Here is a 17,057-nt window from a genome sequence, read left to right as displayed (position 1 = left end):
AGCTTGTACAAAGTCTTGGTCACTTCACGAGCAATATTATATTAGAAGTGAAACGAAGTTGGAGCAAACAAATATCTTTTCTCCAAGCTTAGTTCAAAATTCTTCATATCATTCTCACCAATGGGGATACTCACACTATCTTGGATATTTATGTGTATTGATCCCTATCTTAAATACATTGTGATCGAGGATTGAACTACATATGTGAATTCCATTGATCAATAATAACGTGTTGTGATTATTTTATATTTGTTATTTTTGGCGATTTGTTATATTTAGCATGTCCTTTTGTTTAATCCCCATATTACTTGGAAATTATGCATGTTGGTGAAAGTCACCCATATGATGAATAAGATTAGAAAATTAAAGGATATTATTTTGATTTTTAGAAAGTAAAAAAATACAATGAAATATACCATCAATAAACGCATCAATTATACTTTCAGGGTTGAATGAGATGAATGGAGATTAGAAAAAAATATGCATGTTGTTGTGAGGTGCCCGCCCATCGGTTGTTTAGGCACACATTTAGCGGTCTATCGAGAAACAAATCTAAGCGTCGCTGCCCAGCACTCCCAGGGAATGTTCCGAGTTTTGTCGCCTAGGGTTTCTCGAATCCGCCTCGCAACGGAACGTTCACGACCGAACCCACTAGGATCGATCCGAAATTCGGGTTCCTAGTTGTCAAGGTCTCCTATTAGCATTCTAGCGTCGGGTTTTGGACATCGTACTTTACGAAGAGATACCCAATACGAAGCAGATCCATGCCGCACTTGGTTCAAAGAGAATGGGAAACGAGAGGGATGTGTTGCTCAACCTCTCTGCCCATAGGGCACAGTCCCATTCCGGTCCCCTAAAACGGCATGAATCGAGGTTCTATCCTAACAATTTCTAAGGTCGAAGACGGTAAACCTTGTGAGAAGCCTCCCAGTTCTCTGGGACCACCCTACCATAGGACGGACCCGTTGGGGGTTCCGCCCACCCGCTTCCCTTAATAGCTTTAGTTTTCTAATTAGGTCCTACCACATTTATGTGTGACACTTAAAGCCAGCTTCATTAATTAAGCCTTTTAGGGAACATGGTTCGTTCGCATAACTTATAGCAGAGACACGAAAACAGAGCAAAGCAATCTATTGACAAACAACATCAAACAAGTTCCTTAACTTATCTTCAAGTTAATCTTTGTCTCCCGCCCATACAGGAGAAATTATGTATCGCTTTTGTCCAACAGAAGTATCCCTTCTGTCCTGCAGAAGTAATTGGTCCAATTCACATGGCACCACAAACTCAATCCTTTATCTAGAATAGGATCTCCCAACATGCCCAGATGTTGGGGGCCACGGAGGTCTTCAACTCCATTCTAGACCTAGTAAGGGGTGTTCAGAGCTCCAACTAACCCGCAAGCTGTCTAGGAGCGAAACATCATTCCTGTGGTTGGCCTTTTCACCACTCGACCTTCGGCCCATGAATCGAGCAGTGCCCTCTCGGATTACTACGCGGTGCGACCATGGAGGTGATCCACCCGTACAATATATCCTTCCTTAATTAAATCATTTAAGAATCAAGCACAAACAAGGCATTCAGTCTAATATCATTTTTCAAGAAAACATTCCTTTATTCCCATGGCGACTTGTCATCACAGACGCTTGCCATACATTTACCATAAATCACAAGCACTTGGAATAATCATCCAAATAACAACTAATAACCAGTTGAATGTAAAAGCATCTAGGATATTGTTCGATCAACCAACAAAACCAATTGCATTCTTTCCAAAACAATGCAAGAGTAGATGATATAATATTTTCCATTGCATATTTGCTCTCCCCCTTGGGATCTAAGAGTAATATTATGCAAAAATATTCTTAACACTTCCTTCCTTCGGCTAGGGCATATGTTAAGGATTCAAACACTATTCATGATGTAAGTTCTATAGGTCACTTACCTTGATTGATAACCCAATCCTGAATTTGGATTGGCAAAAGTCATCTTTATCCAACGGATCTCAAGACATCCTAGTTTTAACCCTTATGATCAATTTCTTGTACTAGCTCTTAGTCAAGTCATGAGGCAACTAGAAAATTATCCTCATATATCAAACATGTTATAGGCATAACGTGTGCATACTTAATAAGATAAGTGTGAGATGATCTCAAGTAATTAGACTCCAATAGGCCGTGCATTGAGCTAGAATCTAGTTTTTCTTAATATTTGGGTTCTTAGGCTAAGTACTTTTGAAGTATCTAAACTTTAAACTAGTACTTCTCTATTCATGATTCTTAATGTCATATTATTTTAGCAACTATGCTATTTATAACCCTTGACTATACTTTAATCTAACACTTGTATGCCCAAACTTTTAATGTCGTTCTTTTGACGACTATGCCATTCATAACACTTGACTAATTCTTCCTTGTAATTGCTCTACTAGCAAATAAGTCATATGTAACTAGGTGCAATTATCTTCCCTTGATATATGCACTTCATAAACTCCATCTTTCGAGTAAGCGAGATGAAATTTATCCTTTCCCATGACCTATACTCGTGCAATAGTATGGGGCCTAATGTATCTCATACGAGAATCAAAGCACGCATCTATCAATTTGAAAATACATTACTTACGACCGGAACCGCAGTTGGATTGACAGTGATGCCTTTGCCCGAAGCCTTGTTGTTGGTTGCAGGATTGTCATCCGCACACGACATTCTTTGCTTGGAGGCCATCGTCCTCTCTTGGAGGGGTGTCCTTCTCTCTATCTCTCTCTCGCAGCCTCTCGAGGTCTCCTTATGCTTCTTATGCCTCTCCCATGCCTCATATTTATAGTGAATTAGAGAAGAGGGCTTGTGGTTGAGAAGTAGAGCTCTTTGTGGAGGGGGATCTTGGAAAGATCAGTGATCTGGTGCTCAGATCATAAATCTGATGGTTCCATTGGCTCCGAAAGGGGGGTAAAACTCCAAGACACTTACTTTGAAAGCTCTTAGTTCACTCCTTCTTCTTTTCTATGTTCAAAGTGTTGTCCATTGCCTGTGTACTGCGATCGCGGCGTGCGCGATTTCGCAAATCCTCTCTTTATTTTTTTCTTTTTTATAAAATCTCCAAACTAACTAAAATATCACTTGTCTTTTTTTTTAAATGACATCCAGTTCTAAAAATCTCCATATCTTTTTTTAGGATAATATCTAAAATATATTAGTTTTACCCAAATTCTAATTAATATATGTTTTGATTATGATTATGTGTAGAGAACAAAATGCCTTTGTTGACACTACAATATTATGTTGGGCCTATAGCAACACCTATAATGACGCTTTTAGTCTAGGAAAAAAACCTTCCAATCATTATTAAATGTGTCATTATTAGCATTGACACACAAGCATTGCTATTGGTATCACTATTAGTCACTAGGTACATTGCTATATAGTAATGCCTAGTGATGATAATAGCAATGGTAATAGTGATAGTTTAGTAAATTAGCAACAAAAATAACAATGATGATAGTAACTTTAGTGATGGTTATGCAAGGAAAAACAAATTTCTTTTTGGTCTCATTTGACTAAGAATCATTGTGAAAATTTATGTTATGCTCATTGTTGCATGATATTGTGCATTTATATGAATGCATGTAATCCATTTTATATTAAAACATATACACAATAACATATTTCTTGATACTTTACAAAGTTGAAGGGAAAAAATCAACTTGACAAAACAATATTCTTTTTTAAAGGATTATAACTAGAAGATCACTTTAAAAGAAGCCCACTTTGGCTTATATATAATCATTTAGGACTGAAAGCTACTAAATCCTAACATGCATGCCTTATTAGCATAGGTGGGGCTTGCTATCTAAAAGGTGCTCATTGTGAATGAGGATTTGAATCTCATCGCAACGATGTGTGCATCATGCGTGCAATGAGCACAATGTTTTGCTCTTCATCATGCACCTCCACCTTTGCTTGCAATATCTTTTTGAATATGCAAGCCATTATGTCACAAAGCAAAACAGCACCTATAATAAGATAAACAAGAATATGTCCCTCCATTTACATGACAAACACAATGAAATAGTTGAAAGTTTAATAAATAAGAAAATAAAAGTAAACATATCAAAACTTAAAAGTTAAAAACTTTAAACATGATGAAATAAAGCTTTATATTCTTCCATAGTAAAGAAAGAGAATAAATTAATACCACTTTTGGAAAGGCCTACTCATCTTGTTCTCTATCATCATTTTTTTCTTGTATGCATCTTTCTTATTTCATGAAAGCTATCTTAACCACTCATACTAATTTGTCTCTCTCAAGCATATCTCTTAAGCAAGATATGAGATATAGTGCAAAAACCTGCCATCGGTTATGTGGATACTTGCAAAGCTCCCCTCTCTTCACTGATACCTACTATAGGTATATGCAAATGAATGATTGAAGGAGAAGAAACAAGATTGAATACATTGGCATAAAATAATGTCAAATATGCATGAGGTCGGTAAGCTTAATAAACTAATAATCAAGTTTGTCTACATAAAATAACTAAAACCTCATAAATAAGTCATCATCACCTTCTCCTCTCCTCCCTCCCTCTCTCTCTCTCTCTCTCTCTCTCTCTCAATCTTTTACACATGCTCTATATTCCTCTTATTTACTCTTTCTTTTCCTTACATTCTTTCTTTCTCAAGTATAAGGACTTGATAATTATAAGTATAATTACGAATACAATATATTAGTACTTGGGATTATTATTTAAGTGCATCCTAAGTACTCAAAGTGAAAAGAATATATAATAATTTTCTTGTGTAATTACCTTATCATTAATATTGAGATGGCAAGCTCAACATATGCAGATATTGAGATGATGAACCACATGGCTCAATAGATCCGCATGTCTATACTTAGCATGTCACTGGTCATTTTGATCCTCACATAGCTACTAACTTATTACTTATTACATTTAGTTTATTGTACCTACCTACAAGTGGCATAGTTATAGCACTGATTTATTAGTATAGTTAGTTATGTAGAGTTTGACTTAGTAGGCCACTTTCCTTTATGTTGTATCTTATCTATACTTTATGTACATTATATTGTGTATGGAAGAAGAACAAACAACCAACAAGAAAAAAAATTGGCCTCTATCTCTTTTCTTGTGTTCTTGATGGACCTTTCTCTTGTATGTATGGTGTGTGTTTGGCGTAGCAACTCAAGCAAGTTCCCCCACCACATGATTCTTGATATGGTATCAAAGTTGTATCACTGAGAAAGGTTGGTTTTAAAGGTTGAAGTGAAGGAGAAGAAGCAAGGATTCAAGCAAGCAAGAAACGAATAAGAAGCTCTCCCATTCTTCTACACTTTCTCTGGAGGCATTGAAAGTATGGCAAAGTAAAAATCTCAGATTGTTGTGAGATTTGATGTGCGAGCATAGCATTGTATATTTTGCAAATAAGCCCTTTAGGATTTATTGTAGTTTTTTTCTGCCATTTGAGGTTGTTTCATGCCCTATTTTGGACATGCAAGGTTGCGAGCAACAATTTTAAGTCATATTGCAATTTCAGCTATGTCGGTTGAAAGTGGATGGACAAATTATAGATTTTAATTTTGTAAAATTTGAGGTATTTTTCAAGAAGTTAACATAAGTTTTATCTACAAGCAGGTTGCAAATTACATGTACTATTGAGCAGTTAGTAAAAGAGATTACTTAGTATATTACTGTGCACTTGTGAAAGGTTGCATAAGACTTGCTTATTGTTTTGTATCATTTTTGTGACAATGGTAAAAAAAAGTGGAAATTCCATCATTGAGAAGTTGGACAATAACAACTACCCACCATGGAAGTTTCATGTAATGAGGCTTCTTATTGGAGAATGCCTATATAAGTTCATTTTAGGTAAAGAAAAGGACTAGAGCTGAGTAACCTTGTGACTGCGAGGATGAATTAAAGGTGTACAAAGAATGGAATGCAAAGAAGAAAAAGGTAATGTACTAGCAATCTATAGTCATTGATAATATTATGTTGGAATATATTAGGAATGCAAAAATTCACATGTCGCTTAGATAATTTTTGAGAATATATTTTCAGTAAATACAAAAGCACAAAAGATTCAACTCAACCAAGAGTTCCTTGAATAAAGGAAAAATATTTGTCAATGAGTATTTTCTAAAGAGACGAGGAGCATTGCAAATGCTTTGGCAATGATTGATGCAATGCTTGATGATGATGATTTATCAATTATGGGAAGAAGCATTGCAAATGCTTTGGCAATGATTGATAAAATGCTTGATGATGATGATTTATCAATTATGAGATATGATCGAGCATAGACTGATGTTTGGAGGATCATTAGTATCTCTTAATGAGCATCAACGGCCTTCAAAATATGAGATACGTGTGAAATAAAGTGTGATTTTGTGAGTAAGTGATAAATTTTATAAGTTTATGATAAATCTCGATTGAAAATGGTTGGAAATGGTTGTTATTGATTGTCAATGATTAGTTTTATGAGAAAAATTAAGAAAATAAGTAAGAATCAATTGTCTATTAATTTTTCTATAAACATGCAAAACTCATAAAATTGTGGTTTTAGGATAAAGCATAGATTTTGGGGGTTTTGATGTTTCAATGATGTTCGCATGGGATGAAATGATGGGTGAAGATACTTTTTAGTAAGTCTAATCAAATCACATCAAAAAATCAAGAAATACTAGTATTTATTGATAAATAAATAGAGAAAATATAAAAAATATTTTTAACACTTGAAAAATTTATATATATATATATGTGTGCATGGATATATGGTATGACTAAAGCATGAGGTTTTGCCTCAATTTAGCCCTATCTTTATGTTAACGTGAGTATTTATCATTCTTTATAAAGAAAAATACATCAAAACACTCTCTAAATCTATCATCAAATGCACAACCTTAAATTGTAGGGAGAGGAGAGGATAATAATTGCTAATGACATATGCTAAAGCTATTGTTTTCTAATGTACTTGGCATATAAAACACATGTATTTTGAGAATAAAAGGGTTTAGTAGCACAAGCATGTGGGTGTTGACCCTATGCAGTTGCAACAATTACGTTTAGCACAAAAGCCTGAAAAAAAATGGTTTTACACAATCAGAATGTTGTTTTAAATGAATAAAAATTGTTAAGAATTATGAATCATTCACAGCTGCATTGCATTCAACACATGGTATTTTCCTAGATGCATGGCAATTGTCTTCATAAACATTGACCCACACTAAGGGTGAGATATCCCAAGCTATAGAGTTAGTGGTCCATTTCCTTTAGGAGACTTAGTCATTGAGGATTATCTTTTATCTCATGGAATGATTGATTAAAGAGATGATTATGTATCGTACATGCTTTATGTGTTCACAGCACATCTCGAGGTCAATCCTCGAGGTGTAGGAGAGTCGTAGAGGGGGCATGGCATGAGTTGAGGGGTGCTCCCTGTGTCTGTTTTACGTGGTGTATAACACCAATATGTGTAAAAACTCCATGTGGAGGAGTTTGGGAAGGGTTATCTGTTGGACTACCAGCCATATAAATGCTTGTTAGATCAGTGTATAGCCTCCAGAAACTCTTGGGATGTGAGGTCGTGGGGTGTTTTGGTTGATCATAGAGGCCTGACTAGAGCCTTAGAGCTAGTGTCGTGCCCTTTTTAGGTCTCAAAAAGTGGTGCCTTTACCAAGAGCTGCTAATAAGTGGTGATGTTTGAATCTTGGTCGATAGTACTAGTTTATTAGTGTATGCCAAAAGGTAGTGAGATAGATCCAAAACATTTTCAAGCTGATCTTTAGAAGTAAGAAAGACCCTTATAAGGGTTATTGGTTGGACTATGAGCCATACAAACGCTTATTTGGTTAGATTAGTGTATTCCCTCTAGAAGCTCCTTGGATATAAGGTCATGGGGTGTTTTAGTTGAGCATAGAGGCCCGGTCGACTAAAGCCTTAGAGCCAGTGTCGGGCCCATTTTAGGTCTCAACAAGTGGTGCCTTTGTCGGGAGCTACTAATAAGTGGTGGTGTTTGAATATTGGTTGATAGGATTAGTTTATTAGTGTATGCCAAAAGGTAGTGAGATAGATCCAAAAAACTGTCAAGCTGAGCTTTAGAAGCAAGAAAGAGCTAAACGAGGCAAACGACGATGGGCTAAGATTATTAGGAAATATTTTCCTTAATGGAGTGGTTTGATATCCCTACAAGGGAGGGATCCTAGCAACCCTAGTTTGACGATGAATAGTCCATTAGGAGGAGAAAGTTCTAGTACTTCCGCTCTTCTAGTTAGTCAGCCCACTTTGAGTGGGGTCATAGTTCCCATAGTTCAAGAACCTTCAGCAGATCTGATCATAATGATGCAACTTGTTGCAATCCCAGTAAGAATGCTAGCTTGCCAGTCTTAGGATTTTCTCTACCTATTTTTAATAATGGGTTAGCAAAGGAAGATGCAGAACTTCACATTAATGAGTTCCCAAATTTAATGTTCAACTATCGAATCCAAGATATAAAGGACACTTAATTATGTTCTTTAATATGACTCAGAAAGGATGAGTTACAGCATGGTATCACAGCCTAGAGGCTGGAACCATAACTATGACTGATCTATTTTTTGCGGCCTTTTGAAGAGAGATCATCCCTACTAAAAGGGGAGGTCATTATTGGCTATGTATTCTCAATGTAACATGTTAAGAGCCTCACGAGAATGTTCGAGGCTATGCCAAGAAACTAAAGAAGGTATTTTGTAAGTTGTAGAATTATATTCCCATTCTAGCTACTATTCAACTACAATATTTTTTGCAGGGGCTAGACTTTAATATCCAGGTGCAATTGAGTAGTTTTTGTCTTGATGACATTGATATGGCTATTACATGAGTAGAGGAGGTAGAGTCGCGATTATAAGCGGCCTATACCTCTAGGGAAAACTGGAATTTGAGTCTAGGTACTAGAAATACTTTGGCATTGACAAATGCAGGTCAAGGGATGTCCATGAGTACTTCCAATTTCATGAAATGGTGGCTTTTCATATCATAAGCCTCATTAAGCTTAAGCTTAAACTTTTTAAGAAAATTGATTCACATTTTTTGAGTTCACACTTTGACCGAGATGGGTTTTTCATTTTCAAAGGCGTAAATGAGCTCAGATTTGAGATTTGTCTAGCTGGCTGGCTTAGGGACATTGAAATCCATAGACTTGGCCACTATCATGCATTTTCTAGGTCCCGGATCATATAACTGCTTCATAACACGATGAAACCTTGCGAGTATTAAATGGGGGGTTCGAGACTTATGTTGGGTTCCTTGCATTGAACTCCATCTAGAAAAACTAGAGCTCATCAATTCGCAATTGTTTCATTTTGCATGCAAATTTGGTCTTTTACGACCTCTCAGGCTATTTTTTCCTTCAAAAATAGCCTTTAAAATCCGCTCTCAAAACCCCTATCCAAGAGGAGTATCACTCCCCCACTCTAGTTAGCCCTCTTGCTTCATTGTTAGCAGAAGAGCAAGGGGAGGAAGAATTCAACTAAGATCAACAAGAGAAGGCAGAATAAGTTGTGAAAGGAGAAAGAAGCCAAGCACACCACTCAATAGAAGCAAGAAGCCTCAAGTGAAAGGACAATCATGCTGAAAATCCCTATCACGAGAACTCGGTCCACCACAAAATAAAACAGAGAACTGTTGAGGGTAGAAGAGGAATCTAGGAGACCTGAAGAGGAGTTGAAGAAGAAATAAGAGGAAGAGGAAGAAAGACTGGGACAAGAGGAGGAGGAGCAAATAGCTTTGACCATTAGAAGATTACTGGAGCAACCCTCCTGATCTCAGGAGTTGGCTATGATGAGCCCCACATGAGAGAATGTGCCAAGTACTAGTGCTATTGCAAAAGAGGCAGAACAAAGACCAATGGTGGGGGAAGAAGGCAAGGAAAAGGCCCCTCTACATGCAATCCCACTAGTCATGGTCACTCCAACAATCACCCCAATTCAAGGAACCACGAAAGGGGCAATTAATGAAAGCAATGTCATGCTTGGGTGCAGTACCTCATGAGCAAAGTGGAAGAACTCACACCTGCACCAAGAAAAGGAGCCCCACTTGTTTGTAGAAACAAAGAGACCAACAATAGTTGATATTAGATCGTGCCAAGGACCAAAGGTACCCCGCTTGTGTAATGAAGGAGACCTAGGAGAGAGAAGGAGAGAAGGGAGAGACTGCAAAGAGGAGAGAGAAAGAGGAAGAAGATGAGAGAAGAAGGGAGAGAAAGACTAGCTGAAGAGAGAGAAAGACAGGAAAAGAGAGAGAAAGAGGAGGGAAGCCATGAAAGCTAGGAGGAAGGAGAAAAGAGAGACTTGATTATTGATAACTGATGCCCTAATTGGGTCTCTCAACACCTTATATACCCTATCAATATAACTAGGTATTCCCATGCTAACCCGTGTCCTACCCGACTATCCCCACTCTTTTACATTCCATCTCGACCCCGAAGGTTTTTTCCCTCAAAAACAAAAAGGGGACTTATGGCTCACAGCGAAAAAAAAGGGGGGGGGTTTCGGAGTACTACTCTGCTCAGCATTACAAAGGAGAATATAGGTATGGGGAAGTACAATCTCATGTGGAATTGGGGCATAGAATTGTGTATATGATGTACATGACATGTGCAAGTTGATAGCATATGAGTTTGGCCTCTAATTCTTGACAATTAGGGGCTGACAAACAGTGGATAGCATGCTGTCCAGAACACGCCTGTTGGAGAAAACTGGTCATAACTTCCTATGGGCAGCTCGCGTGTGACATGCCAAAACGAAGCTCATGAAGCGTACTTTTAAGCCATATAGGTGACACTTGACTGTCATGAATGCAAGGTAAAAACTGTTCTGAAATAGTATGCTGTCTGTAAGTTGTCTGCATTTCAAACTGGGGCAAATTTAGCTACTGCTCAATCAAAATTGCATCCTTGGAGTAGGGAAAGAACTGCACTGGTGAAAAGCTAATCAACATAGGGATTTTCCAAGACCATTCCATTCCCCGGGATCAAATGGATAACCTCCATAATAGACATCAAGAGCACAAGGGTGATTCATACAAGCATGGGTCACCATACTACCACCGGGGTCAAAAGGATAATTGTGATCCAATGCATCCATTGTATCATAGAAGTAATTCATGGTGTCATCGTGAAGCACTGACGATGGCACACGATCCTTACCGACCCATACGGTAGCATGCATTGACTTGTCCATAAACTCATTGAGAACCACTAGGTCAAATCGGACTGGAGCAGATGAGGCTACAATCAATACAGCATTCAATGCATTAATCCCTAGGCATTTCATGTCCATGAGTTTCACATGCGTGGCTATTACTGGGTATTCAAAGGTAAGGGCCTTGGGCTGATGGGGCATTGGCTCATGAGCCTGTGGCAGTGAGATGCTCTCATCATGGCATCGTTCTTGAGAAGTATCATGTGGCTCATAAGGTTGCGCATGTTGCTTATAGTAATAATCAAGTGGCTGATGATATCGAGCACTCCATTGCTGATAATGATGTTGCTCCCTATGTACGTACTCATATACATTTGCATGATGTTGTCCATGTACATAATGTTGTCTAGATGGTTGTCCATGTATGTGACCAGAATGTAGTTCATAAGAACATATATAGTCATTAGATGCGTGCTGCTCAAAATATTCACACTCATCATATACATGTTGACTATAAGTAGGTGCATGCACTTGCCTTTGCATATCGAACCCATGCCAATTGTCATGGTACTCATAATGTCCATGAGAATGCCCATACATGCCTTGCTGACCAAAATGTCCATGGGTGCCATTCTGCCCATGCATTATATGTGGACCAAACTAATTATTAGGGCCTTGCTGCCCAAAATTCCCATACTGCCCATGCAATACATGCAAACCAAATTGAACATTGGGTCCTTGTTGCCTGGTCTCCAAGGTAGGAGGGGAGTTGGCCTCACGGAGAGGGACATGCTCCTTAGGCTAAGCTGAGGAGGGGGTGATGGAGGGGATGAGAGCGCCCATGCACTCAATGAGTAAGTCCATCTTAGCCATCATCTCGGAATGATGTTGATCTTGGCGGGTTTCCATCTCCCTATGGCGTTGTTCCAACTCTCGATGCTGGTTGGCATGACGGGTCTCATGTTGGCATAGAGTATGGTTGAGCATAGAGAAGCGGTCCATCTCGGGGGCACCCACTTCAAACATGTCTTCACGGTCATCTTGGGTTGAGCTAGGATCATTCATTGAGGCACGGGAGTCCCTTATTTCATGCTGAAAGTCCTCCTGGGCCTTTGCTTTACCCTTGTGGCATGCCATCCCAAGTGCAGTCCACCAGACCCCTTATTACAGAAATGATGATATCTTGAGCTACAAAGCTCCGATCGCCAAAATTTTTTATTTAAATGAAATCCCTCAATCCCCTCTATGAGGTTATGTAAAAATATCTCTGATAGTAGATGATTAGGGCTTTGTTGTAATCACTTTTTGTGGGCTGACTGTCTAGGACTGCTACCTGTCCCACAGTACCTTTGGGCACAAAATTGAGTGTATCTCCCAAACTGTAGGGCAGAATGGGGAGGTTTTTAGTTCAGATCGAAGGGAAGGATGCCCTCTTCAAAACAAGCTATAGAGCTCACACTCACTCACACAAGAAGGCTTTGCTGTAATCAACTTTTGTGGGCTGACTATGTAGGACTACTACCTGTCCCATAGTACCTCTGAGCACAAAACTGAGCGTACCTCCCAAATCGTAAGGCGGAATGGGGAGATTTTTTGTTCAGATCAAAGGGGGGGATGCCCTCTTCGAATTGAGCTATAGGGGCAGCACCTAGTCACACAAGAAGGCTTTGTTGGAATAGACTTTTGTGGGCTGACTATGTAGGACTGTTGCCTATATCCCACAGGATCACTGCATACAAAAGTGGCTGTAACTCTCCAATGGGACCTCCGATCGGGGAGCTTTCAAGATCTACTTGAAGGTATCAATCCCCTCTATGCAAAGAGCATAGTATATAATAACAGGTCTTATACAAAAAATTTTGTAATAAGAAATACGTGGCTGAACTGTGTAGTCCAACACCCTGTTTTAACTCTGAGAGGCCTATTTTGAACAGTCGATACCCTATAGGGTCTAACCAACTTATCAAACTGGATGAGGAACTTTGGGAGACCTATGAGTTAGAAGTTGTCCTGTAAATCATTGAAGGTTGAAAGTCGTTGCTAATATGATCCAAACCATTGTCACCATGGCCAAATGCATTTGCCAATAAGAGCATAACCTTGTCAAACATGATCATCTCATGACCACATAAGCATCACTGCCAAATAGGGGCACATAATTGCCAACATAGACAAGTTCATAGACATCTCAATGTTAGCATGAGCATATGAGTGCCACCATAAGTGTCATTGCCAAAAAAAAGTTAATGTGTCAATATCCTTTGCAATTTTGAAATAATCTCTGAGGCATAGATATACCACATCCATAGATCAATTAGCATCAAAACACCTATCATGCACTCCCATGTCTAACACTGTCACTATCAGCATGTCAATTGAGCTAGTCTGAGGCTCCAGTTTTGCAGTTTGTGTTCTCTATCTTTAAGCATCCTCTACTGATGATCAAATATGCTGCTCACCTTAAGAATCCTCAATGTTGTAGGAGAGAAGATTATGGGATGTTGACCTGTTTTATTCAGCAAGAGAGACTCAATGTGGCTTCAATAGAAGAAGAATAATCTTCAATTTTCAGTATATAAGTTCCAATGTATTATCACTCTTAATAGGATGAATGTAGAACTCAAGTCCTTGATAAAATCTGAAGTAGACTATGGCTGCCACCCTGGTTATTTCTGCAAATAGATTCACTGATGCTCCAATGGTAGAAGAAGAACCTTCAATATGGCTATAAGAATCTTTGCATAGCCTTGTTTAAGGCTATTGATCATTGACTCTTTAGATCAGAAGCAACCAGTAGAAAGGACACTAACATCAAGCTCTTGTTGGGTACATGGTAAAGGCAGGAGAGATGCTGCTACAACAGAATGCTCCAAACCATCCAGACTGTTATGCATGCACCATCTCTGGTAGAGACACTATCAAAGCCAGTTGGTGTTCCTGCATCTGTCTCAGTTTGGCTTCCCCCACATGTCACAAGACATTGTTCTTTGGTTGAGATTTCAGAGAGCAACATTATCCCTATAGAGGGCCTAAAAACACACTAAATGATGTGGAAAATGCTGATAGATCTACTCCTCCACTGATAGGATATGCAATGTTTTGCATCTATTCAGCACTATTGAAAGCTATGTCTTTTGCTTATGTCTTTTGTTCTGAACATGGATCTCGCATTTTCTGCTTCAAACCTTGTGCCACAATAAGGAAGTCGTGGTCTGTTTTGCCTTAGTAGTTCAGGCATTTGACATTGCTTCCAAGTCCTCACATCCTAGATACGTATTCAACCAAGATGTTATGGAGCCTCTTAAACTTGCAGAGAAGGATAAAACAAAGGTACCTAACACTGCTTCCATGCCCCAGTTGTCAGCCTGCTCATGGCTTGTAGTTTACTGGATCACATCTGTCCATGAATGTCAGGCAGCATCATCTTAGGGATAACACTTGGGGAGCTGTTGAAGAGATAGGCGTCAGAGGGAGTAAGGGTTAATTTATTAGTGTGGGATGACAGGACGTCTGTTGGATTATTGAAGAAGGATGGGCTTATGGCAACACATGATGAGGATACTGAACATTTTTTGAAAGACACCGAGGTTAATTGTGTGTTGTGTCCCAGGAATCCTGACAATGGATTGAGTGTGGTGCAAGAAATTCAGATTGGTATAATGTTCACTCATCATCAGAAAACTGTCATTGTATATGCTCCTTTGCCTGGACAACCAGATTCTGAAAGGAGGAGAATTCTGAGCTTTGTGCGTGGTATCGATCTATGTGATGGACGTTATGACACTCAATTCCATTCTCTTTTCCGTACTTTGGACCTAGTACACAAGTCAGATTTTTACCAGCCCAATTTTCCGGGAGCTAGTTTAAAGCTGGGTGGTCCACGTGACCCTTGGCATGACGTTCACTCTAAGCTGGAGGGTCAGGCTGCATGGGATGTGTTGCATAATTTTGAACAGAGATGGCAGAAGCAAGGCCGTGAGGGCCAACTCTTGACAGTGAGGGAGATTTTAGCCATTGACTCGCCTTCACAAGTCATGATGTTAAATGACCCTGGGAGATTTCAACCATTGACCCGCCTTCACAAGAGTGGGGATAGCACGATTGATCGGAGCATCCAAGATGCATATATTCATGCCATTAGAAGAGCTAAAATTTTCATCTACATTGAAAATCAATATTTCTTGGGCAGTTGTGCAAGCTGGGATTCAGATTAGGACGCTGATTGTTTGCACTTAATCCCTGTAGAGCTTGCTCTCAAGGTTGCAAGCAGTCTATGAAAGCGCAAACATTCTTTGTTTTGATAACTGCAAGTGTACTCGAATGCTATCGCAGAACTCCCTTCGACAACTAGGATGGCTGTTGGGCCGCTAGAAGCCAAACTCCAGCAACAATGAGCTTCATTCCAGGATGCTCAACCCCATGGACACCACGCAATAAACCAAATGTAGAGAGGGGAAGTAGTGACACTCACACGGGTTGAAGGGCATGCTTGATATTGCCTTTTTCCTTTGCTGAGTTGAGAGAAAAAGGTCTCATGGCCAATGTGGGTGTGACCAACATGAGCACTGACTGTCATGAATCTTCTTCACCCAAGAACCTCCAGAACTTTACTTCCAAGTTGAAAACGAGTTGCTAAATTTGACTTGAGTACCTCCAACTTGGCCATGGCTCCTGTGAGATCTCCAATAAAGGCTGCCAGCACCTTGTGGTACTCCATTAAAGCTTCTTACAGCTCCTGTCCATGCTGTACGTATTTGACTAGTTTGTTAAAAAAAAAAAAAAGAACTAGATGTGAGAAAAGAGAAAGGAGAAGGGACCAAATACCTAAGCTCTGATACCAACTGTAATGGAGGAGACCTAGGAGAGAGAATGAGAGAAGGGAGAGACTACAGAAAGGAGAGAGAAAGAGGAAGAAGATGAGAGAAGAAGGGAGAGAAAGACTAGCTGAAGAGAGAAAGACAGGAAAAGAGAGAGAAAGAGGAGGGAAGCCATGAAAGCTAGGAGGAAGGAGAAAAGAGAGACTTGATTATTGATAAACCGATGCCCTAATTGGGTCTCTCAACACCTTATATACCCTGTCAATTTAACTGGGTATTCCCATGCTAAACCATGTCCTACCCATCTATCCCCACTCTTTTACAGCTTGGAAGTATCAACTACTTTGGTGCCCTCAGCCATGCACACCATAGAAGAATAAGACGAGTTGATAAAAAAAACTTCAAAGCCAACTTGACGAGATGTGTGAAGAGAAAAATTCCACACTCTTTTTATTGAGCTAGAAGAAGAAGAGAATGCCCTTGCAACCTTATACACATACAAAAAAAGGACAAACACCATAGTAAGTAGGGAGATGATGGCATTAAAAGAAGCTTTAAAGACAAGGCAAGGATAAGAAAGTCTAAAAGTCTTATATGATAAAGAAAGGGGGAGCCACATTGCTCTAGAGGCACAATGTGCTCTTGAATCTCATGATAGGAAACCCCTTGAAGAAGAGGTTGATAGTTGAAGCAACAAAGAGAACATTTGTCAAAAGAACTACAAGAAGCAAAGGCACAAAGTGAGCATGAAGCAAGGAGAAAGATGGTACGACTACATAACCAACTCCAAGTAGCTCTCTATGAGCAAGCAATCCTAAAGGCATAAATGGAGCATTGGAACCAAGAAAAAGAACAAATAAATATATTATAGTGAGAGAAAAAGTAGGTCATCACAATCCTAACCCAATGCCAGAACCAAGGATTTGAGTAAATGAAGGAGAAAGAGGAATAATGGGCAACCAAGAATGAGGATAGAATTAAAGACTTAGCTTACTAACTAGCCCCTTCAGAGAGTGAATACCTCATGGTGGTAGAGAGCAAAGCTACAG

The 17,057-nt window shown here is 39.2% G+C and overlaps 1 pseudogene; it reads left to right on the top strand.

Moving 5' to 3' along the window:
• Positions 1-14,730: 14,730 nt before the first annotated feature.
• LOC148024314 (phospholipase D alpha 1 pseudogene) lies at positions 14,731-15,405 on the top strand (annotated as a pseudogene).
• Positions 15,406-17,057: the final 1,652 nt, after the last annotated feature.

Source organism: Lygodium microphyllum, chromosome 15 (genome assembly GCF_053477565.2).
Source record: "Lygodium microphyllum isolate KBCC chromosome 15, Lygodium_microphyllum_v1.1.10, whole genome shotgun sequence".
Taxonomy (NCBI): domain Eukaryota; kingdom Viridiplantae; phylum Streptophyta; class Polypodiopsida; order Schizaeales; family Lygodiaceae; genus Lygodium; species Lygodium microphyllum.
Note: the sequence above shows the minus strand (reverse complement) of the source record. Positions and strands in the feature narration are given on the sequence as shown.